This window comes from Chenopodium quinoa, unplaced genomic scaffold (assembly GCF_001683475.1).
Source record: "Chenopodium quinoa cultivar QQ74 unplaced genomic scaffold, ASM168347v1, whole genome shotgun sequence".
In the NCBI taxonomy this organism is placed as follows: Eukaryota; Viridiplantae; Streptophyta; class Magnoliopsida; order Caryophyllales; family Amaranthaceae; genus Chenopodium; species Chenopodium quinoa.
The window spans coordinates 607,691-617,302 of record NW_018743373.1 but is presented as its reverse complement, the minus strand read 5'-3'; the positions used below and the strand labels follow the sequence as shown (position 1 = coordinate 617,302).

The window sequence follows — 9,612 nt, the reverse complement described above, 5'->3', positions numbered from 1 at the left end:
GCAATGCCGCCTTGCGCCATGAGATCTACTGCTTAAGAATGACTCGGGCCTATAACAAAAGAGTACACAAGTGCTCTTTGAAAGTTGGGGACTTTGTGCTACGAAAAATGGAGGTAGTCGACAAGGAGAATTATACAAAATTTCACTATAATTGGGGTAGAATTTGGTGAAGGAAATGTGAATTGAAGTTAGGAGAGTGTTTTTAAAGAAAAAAATCGAGGAAAATCAGTCAAAAGGGTCAAAATAAGCGTTAGGTGGGGCCCACTGACGGAAAATCCATCGGATTTTTTAAATGGATGGTAATCTGAGCATTTATTTAATTTAAGGATGGTAATTTAAAATTAAAAAAAAATAAAGGGGTGGTTAATTCGAAAATGGTTACATTTTTTTATGGTGATTTAAAAAAAAAAAAAAAAATTATTTCTAGGAAATCTCTTTCAATTTGATTTAACCTTAAATCAAAAATTTAGTTCTTGATAACTTTTTAATGAGAAAAATATATAAACAAATATATTAAGGTGTATAATTCCTGCACTATTCTTAATACTACCTCCGTTAATAGTTAATTGCAACAAAGGGGTTGCACGCGGACTCCAGTGCAAGACTTTTAAGAGTTCTTAATTGTTAGATAAAGCCATGTGATTAAGTAGTAAAAAGGAGGGAAAGAAGTGTGGGCCTTCATAATTTTTAAAAAAAGTAATCTGACTTTTAAGGGGTGTACTTTTCCCTCTCAAAATTTTCACCAAATTTGAAATTTTGACTTTTCAACTCCAAATTTTCAGATTTAGCACCAAATGTTTTCCCTCCTTGCATTTCAACGAATACAATGGAGAGTATAAATAGTACAGCACATTAATTCAATTGTTTAAGAAACTCAAAAGTTACAAACCATGGCTTCTCACTAACCAAATTACATCCACAATTTAAACCACAAAAGCTACCACTAAATCAGTCTTACTGTTAGCTTAATTACCCAAAATACTACCATCCTAAACCTAATTGGTGCTAAGTTAGTGACAGCATCTTCAACATCTTATTTGCGTGCTTCGGTTCTGCTTCAATTGTCCAAAAAAAAGCCACCTCCACTTCATCACCTTCTTAATCTGAAACATAACTAAACCAAAAAATATATATGGCAGATTTCTTTGATCAAGAATTTTTTGGGATAGACCAACTACTCATGGAAGAAGACATCACTGACTTCTAAGATTCCATTCAGAATGAAGATTCAAGAAATGACCAAGATGATGCAGAAAATGAGCAATCAAGCAACCAACATATCCCACATGGAAGAGGTCCAAATTATGGAAAAAAAGATCTAACAGTACAGCGGAAACGACAAATAGTAGATGAAATTTTGCTAAAAATGAAAGATGGTGAATTGCCAAGGGGATTACAAGCTCTACTAGCAAAAAAAATTAATGTTCACAGGTCAACATTAACAAGGTTAGTCAAGAGAATCAAGCAACAAATGACTGAGGGGAATGTAATTGATGTCAGGTCTCAAAAATTGGGCAGATGTGGTCATAAACTAACAGAATATTCAGAAGAGTTTTTAATGTCAGTCCCTTTATACAAGAGGACCACAGAAAGAAGCTATGCAGCAGCTTTGAAAATTTCTCATGTCACCTTGCACAATTTGAGGAACAAGGGGAGGTTAAGAACACACACAAGCACCAATCACCCAGCCCTTACATCTAACCACAAGATTGCAAGGATTAAGTGGGCTTTAGCTCACATAAATCCCATACCAGCAGAAGGAAACCCCACATTTGTTGACTTGCAACAAGTTATCCATATTGATGAAAAGTGGTTCTATTTGAACCCTGAGGAAAGAAAATTTTACCTTCTTCCAAAAGAAGAAAACCCTTATAGGTGCCAACAATAAAAAAGATTCAAGGTTAAGGCTATGTTCATGGGAATGATAGGGAAGCCCCTATATAGCACAATTGGGCAGCTACTACATTCAGGGAAGTATGGGATATTCCCTTTTGTGTACACCACAAGGGAAAAGAAAAAGAGTAAGAACAGGGAGGCTGGGACTCTTGAAACTAAGGTTGTGCAGAGTGTCACTAAGGATGCAATAAGGAAAATGTTAATGGAGCACATAATTCCAGCAGTCCAAACACAATGGCCTGAAAGTCTACCAAAAAATGTGCTAATTCAGTGGAATAATGCTAAGCCTCATCAAATCCCAAATGATGAAGAGTTCAGGGCAGCATATATTGCAAATGGTTTTAACATACAACTAGTATACCAGCCAGCACAAAGTCCAGATTTAAATGTCTTAGACTTGGGGTTGTTCAAATTGATACAGTCACTACAGTACCAATCATTCCCAAAGACTATTGATGATCTAATTCAGAAAGTCAAAGAAGCATATGAAGAGTTTGATCCAACTCTTAACAAGTATACTTGGTTAAGTCTCCAAGCTGTCATGATTGAAATATTTCTCAAGGATGGTGGTAATAACTTTAACCCTCCCCATATGGCAAAAAAAAAGTTAGACAGGCTGGGAATTCACCCTAAGTATTTGGAGGTACCAAGGGAACACATTGAACATGCTGTGAATTATTTAAACACACTTTTCATACCAACAAGTGAAGGTAATGTGGAGGACACAGAAATGGAGGTGGATGCTGACTAAACACAGTTTGGGGTACCAAAGAATCATCACAGAGATTGCCTCACATAACCAATGAAGAAAGAAGCAAGTCATTTTGGGTAACATCTTAGTCTTTGCCTTTGTCTTAGTAGTTTCCTCAATGTTGGATTTAATGTTTTTTGTTGTTGTGAACTGGTTATGTGTATTTTGGCATACAATTAGAACAAGGTTTAAGGCTATCCTGAATTAGATTCTATGTAATGGTTATGTTTAAATCATGTATGAGGTGTTTTGGCAAAACATTGATGTAATGAAAGAAATAGTGTTTTCACCTCATTACAGCTAGTTTTATAGTTATTTTTAATCCATCAATAAGAGCATTTGTTTTCACTTAGAATGGCCAAGTTGTTACCTCTACAACAAATCAATTGTGAATTTATTGGAGCAAATCAAACAAATCCATTCAATTACAATTGAGTCCCTTCATCATTTGGAGTTTTCCTAGGATATGCACATTTAGGGGAGGGACTCATTCCAGATAAGGCAATCACCAACACAATTACCCAAGGAAACCATCAAGGCATCAACACACTCACAGAAGGCAACCATCATCATTGTCACATAAGGAAACCATCAACACAATAACATAAGGCAACCTATTAGGCACAGAACATAAGGGACTCAATTCTCTCCATTATGTCATTGAGAGCACTAAAATATAGGCCTATTATCCACCCATGATTGTCAATAAGTAGACATAAATCACAGACTAGATCATCATCCATCAATTACATTCCCTAAAAGCATATACAAGCCGCAACTAATCACAGGCAATCATTTAACAACAATAAACCACAAAAAGGCTGCATAAATAATTATCAATAAGGAATCATAAACAGATCTGAGAATCACAAACATAAATGACCAAAAATGAAGGATTAGAAAGTAGTTACGCTGATCAGTCAATTGTTAGGAAACATTTCTAGGTGGAACTCCTTACGATAAGCCAAATCAATATTCTCCACATCAATAGGGTACCCAGATCGAACCCTTTTGTGTCTAGAAAGAGCGCCTTTGCTTTGTTGCTTAGCAAGAGCAGATTTAGCAACCTCAAGCTAAGGTCACTATTAATGGCAAGATCAGCATCAACAGGGGCCTTATTTTTCAGATCTGGGCAGATGGGAACAACGGGAGCGTTCACAGCTGCTTCTTTGCCCAGATCTGCCTTATCAGAGGAATCTTCATCATCGGAGACAATCTCACTGATCTTAACACCATTCCCATATTTCTTGAATCTAGTCCACACCAAAGAAGCCCGACGAACTGGTTTCATTTTACCAGTTCCGCGCTCGCACTTGTGCAGCTGAACACCAGGAGCATCAAGATCGATTTCCTATTTCTGAACACCAAGACTCTCATACGAGAAAGGATCAGATGATTTCTTAGGGGGAGAACTCATAATTTCGGTCGAAATTGTTCAGATCTGAGAAAGAACGAGGTCGAAATATGGAGAGGAAAGAGAGTATACAGAGAAGAGATGTTGAGAGCAGAAGGGGAAACGCGTGGAATGCAAGGGTTGATGGTTTTATAGACATATGTAGATTAGGGTTTGACGCCATGGATTAAATGCAGGTGGTTAAAGGTTGAAGTTTGCAATGAATAATGAAGTTGGGTAGTTGAATCAATTTGGGGGCAGTATTAAAAGGAAATGAATGAGGTAGTGGGATCAGATTTTTTTTTTTTGTGGGAATGGTTAGATAGTAATGTTAGATTAGGATTTTAATATGTTGTAGTTAAGTACTTAAGTGTATGTTAATCATTTTATAATAAGGGTAGGAAGGTATTTTTGATTTAAAAAACATAGCAAAATTGGAAAAAAAAAATTGTTGCAATTAAAGATTAGCACCCATTTTTAGTATATGTTGCAATTAACCGTTAACGGAGGAAGTATTTTTTTTACGAAAAAAAAAGTAATCATTATTAATGATAGTGAATAAATAGTCTAGATGGTATAATTATCCAAACACTATTCATTACAAAAAAAAAAATTTATACACATTAATGAGGGTATATATGTAAATACACATTTTGAAGGGCATAATTGGCATAACACTATTCATAAAAGTAATCTTGTACTTTTTATAAGGTAGTGATGTATATCATTATATCTGCTACCGAGATATCTTGTAAATATCATATTATATATGAAAAATTGAATTAAATCTTTTGAGTTATTTCTAGTTGATTTTTTTATTGAGCAACTCTCAAATTACAAATAATTAAAAAAAAAAAGACGACATCCATTAACAACCTTATTAGTACTAAAGAATAAAATACTATACTTTGTATTTTGTTAGTTAATAAGATAATATGAAATTGCAAAATGTACCCACAATTATTTAGCAAAATTATCTATAATATTATTAAAACCCAAGGAAACAACATGGTCACGCCACGTGTCACCCTTCCCACAACATGACTAGGCAACACATGTGTGTGAGGTGGCATCCTACGTTTCACGTCTTTCCCCAATATAAATTGATTCCATCGGCATCAATTAAAACTCTATAACTTTAATTAAAAAAAAAAATCTTCATATGTATAACCTCCAAATTTAATCATATAACTTTAATTCTCTATAATAATGTTTAATTTTCATCAAAAACTCTTCATATGCATAACCTCCAAATTTAAATTTGACATGCTTATTTTAAATATAGATTAATGAAAGATCATATAGATAATTAATTCGTATATATTTCACTCACTTATTAATAATCCGTATTGTTTAACATTAATCCTTTTTATTATTTTTTATCAAACTTAATTATAAATTTACGATGTACCGGGGCACCAGGCCAATAACTAGTTATGTAAGTATAAGTCAAATTGTTGCATTTAAAAATAGAAACGAGAGGTGTATGGGTGTGTAAATTAAAGGATTTCAAATATAACTCTCACAAGATAAAATCACAAAGGAGTAATTAACGAAATACTGAAATTATACCAATTAAGAAAAGAGCATTGTATAAAGGAAGAGAAGACTCGTATACTGTGGATGATAGATTGTACTCCCTCCTTTTCACTTTGTTAGTCCCATATAAAATCAATCACAAAAAAAAAATAAAAAAAAAATAAAAAAAATAAGAGAACGAATAATATTTGGAATCTTACATTTTAGTACAAAAATTGCTTAATTAGTTCTATCTTATTAAATGTTCTAATTTTTTTATTTGGAAAGTATAAATTACAATGCTTGTTTAATGGGATTGATGACTAATCAGAATATTTAATTACTGTCATGTCATCAATCCACTAATGGGATTAGAAATTAAAAGACCAAATTAGGAAAATAAAATAAAATAAAATAAAGGAATAGATTCAATATGGGTAGATCATTTTGAAACGCCCAAAATAGTATATGGGACTAACATTATGAAATGGAGGGAGTATTTTATAGTTTCTTAAGCCGTGTATGAAATGCATAACAACTCCATCATTTATAGTTGCTTGATGTTGGCGGAATAAGTCTTTTAGCATTATGATGACTAGGGATGGCAATGGGTCCTAGACTCGACCCAGACCCGGTCTGGGTACTTAAATTTGTGAATCGCTAAACATCGCCCGCAAATTACCATATAAAGCCCACAAATATGACTTGGTGTGACCATTATGCCCATTTTCTAAAATTGAAATAATCTCGGTTTAAAAAATGTGGAGCCGTACTGGCTCGCCGGGGGAGACCGGAGGGCAGGCCGGAGATGCGGGGGACGCCGGAGGTACGTCGTCGTCGACGGAAAACGAGGTAAGTCACCGTTAAAATTCACAGTTTACCAACGGAGTGGCTCTGGCGCCTAGGATGGACGCCCAAACCGTAGCCTGGACGTCCAAGCCAGACGCCAGAACCACCAGAGTGGCGTCCAGCCCAGACCACCAGAGTGGCGTCCAGCCCAGACGCCCAGACCACCAGACTGGCGTCCTGGCCAGGCGCCACTCTACTGGCTGAGGCGGCCCTGCCAGGCGCCAGTCCAGTGGCTGTGGCAGCCCTGGCAGACGCCACCCTTATAAATTAATTTATTTTTTTTTCTTTTTTGATTTTGTTGTTGTTTTTTTTTTTTATTTTTTTTAAAAAAAAATCGAAAATGATTTTTTAAAAAAAATTCGAAATGGGTTTTTTTTTTAAATTAATTTTGAAAATTCGAAATAGGTTTTTTTAAAATTAAGTTTGAAAATTCGAAATTGTATATTTTTAAATTTAGTTTGAAAATTCGAATTGGGTTTTTATAAAAATTAAGTTTGATTATACATAATTATGCTTTTTTTGTGTTAATTCTGTGTAAATATAGAAATTAAATGTATTATCCGTTAAATTTATTTATTTAATATATAATTGATGCAGGATTATGGTGGAGACGGAAATGATTACAGTGGGATATTTGGACATGATGGTCCATTCGAAGAAGCTCAACAGGCGATTGATTGGGAAAAACAGGTTGCAATTGCAGCTGGATTTTGCTTGGTAGTAGTAACTCATAAATCTCAACGGGATGGTAGAATGGATCGCATTTTGAGATGTGACCGTTATCGCAAAAGAGAAGACAGAGATTTTCGTACAGCCACTCGGTTTGATACAAAGCGGAAAGGTTGTGGGTGTGAGTTCAGAGTAAAGGTTCGACAACTACGGAGTCGTGACGGTTGGGAAGTGATTGGTTACTCTAAATGGGGGTATCACAACCATGAGATGATAGTATATGAAGAGGGTCATCGACAGCTGAGCGGCTTAAGTCCTGCTGCGAAAGTAGTTGTGAAAGAAATGAGTGATGCTCAAGTCAAGCCTGCTAAAATATTAGCATCTGTGTTAGAGAAATTTCCAGAAGACCATCCAAACCGAAGACACATCTACAACGTCAGACAACAACTCAGGTTTGAACGGTCAGAGGGAAGGAACCCTATACAACAGCTGCTACACCAGGCACAATCACGTGGTTACCTGTTCTGGTTTGATTCTGATGAAGATACAGCGGAGGTGACTCATCTTTTCCTTGTGCATCCTGATTGTGCTGATATGATCAAGTCTTGGCCATTTGTGATTTTGATCGACTCACCGTACAAGACAAACAAGTACAAGTTCCCACTGGTTGAGATCATGGGGATGACTCCAACGAACCAGAACTTTCTGATTGGTCATGCAATCATCAAGGATGAGACGGCTCCAAGTTATTATTGGGTGTTGGAGAAGCTGAGAAACTACATCGGGCCTAATGTTCATCCAGCAGCCATCGTCAGCGACTGTGAGGGAGGTCTCTTTGCCCCCATAGCAGAGCTGTTTCCAGAATTGAACCACTTTTTGTGCACATGGCACATCAACAACTGCGTGAAAGTGAAAGCCTACAACCTTTTCAACAAGAATTTGGAAATGGCAGAGAGATTGGTGAATGGTAAGTGGCGGAAGATCCTACAGGCTACCATAGAGGAAGCGTATGAGCGAGCATTGGCTAACTTCAGGGATTCGTACCAGTGGTGTCCGGCACTGGTGGACTATGTGATGCAGCAATGGGTCCCTCACAGGGAAAAGTTTGTCAAATATTGGACAAACCAGGTACTTCATTTCGGGAACACTACAACATGTAGAGTTGAGAGCGCTCATAGAGCTACCAAGGACTGGATTGATTCATCGACCGCTGCTTTGGATACACTGTTCGATAGTCTTAACAAGTCAATTGAAACTCAGAAGAACGGCATCAGGAACTCTCTAGAGGACTCCGGACGACGACATGGTACGATGTATAGCCATTTTATATTTAAGATTCTCCATGGTCGTGTGTCGCACTACTGCTTGGGGTTAATTCTCACTGAGCTGAACAGGATGAGGGACTTGGCTGACGAAGTGTATGCTCGGTGTGGGTGTGCTATTTCAGTAACTCATGGATTACCTTGCGCATGCACCATTCACCGCGTTATTACAGAAGAAAGGGCATCGTTACATGTTGATCAGGTCCATTCATTCTGGAGGACGCTTGTTATTGGTGAGCATGCAGACACTCAAACGGCCGACCGTGAACAGGAGGAGTTGGAGCAGTTTCGTTCGATGTACGATCGAGTGTCCTCCAGCCATCCTTCTATTATTCGTGACACTACTCATGTACTTCATGACATGTTCCACACGTCTACCTTAGATTATGAGGAACCCGAAGGAGTTGACCGTCCTCGAGGTCGACAACGGCAGAACAGGAGTGCGTTTGAGTATATTCGTGGTCTTGGTCGTGGTCGTGCTCGTGGTCGGACATCGTCATCTAGTCGTAGTCAATCTTCATCGTCTGTGAATATGCCCCTGAGAACTGGTACGTTTTGGTTGTTTACATTGCACATAGTTTTAAAGTGTTACTCCTGCCTTCTTAACTGTCTATAACTATATGGTGAATAGGAAGAAACAATGTTGATCAGTTTCCGTACAAGGAAAGGATACCTACGATCATCATGCCGTACTTGGAAGGGTGGAATGATGTAGTCGGAGATGGTAACTGCGGATTCCGGGTCGTGGCTGATGTTTTTCAAATGGGCGAAGACAACTACGGTTTGGTGCGTCAGTTGATGTACAGCGAAATTGCCTCTAACCGAAATGTTTATCGTCATGTGTACCAGGATGACTTGGATGGCGCTCTGCGGCGTATCCGGTGGGGAGGTGGACCTTGCGGCCAAAATCATTATTTTGACGCGCCCCTAGATCTGTTTGCCGTTGCAAACATTTACAAATGCGCAGTCATGCATTTCGGCCTGGGAGTGCATAGTCAAGCTTATTATCCTTGTACCACGGTTCTCCCTTGGCGGTCGCGTGAGACTGTCACCACACCGGTCAGAGAGCTAGCTATTGCGTTTCTTGGGTCGTCATACAGACATTTCATCCGACTAGACATGTCATCCGATTTTCCAGTGCCACCGATTATACCTCGGTGGTACAACATTCGCACAGCGAGCGTAGAGGGTTGGGATGCGCTATATCATGACCG

The 9,612-nt window shown here is 37.8% G+C and overlaps 1 long non-coding RNA gene across 1 annotated transcript; it reads right to left on the bottom strand.

The window, feature by feature from the left end:
- Positions 1-736: 736 nt before the first annotated feature.
- LOC110738102 lies at positions 737-4,653 on the bottom strand. The gene is made up of 2 exons (XR_002514559.1): positions 3,559-4,653; positions 737-1,114 (listed from the first exon to the last, which is right to left on the bottom strand). It is a non-coding gene; the product is annotated as an uncharacterized LOC110738102 (long non-coding RNA).
- Positions 4,654-9,612: the final 4,959 nt, after the last annotated feature.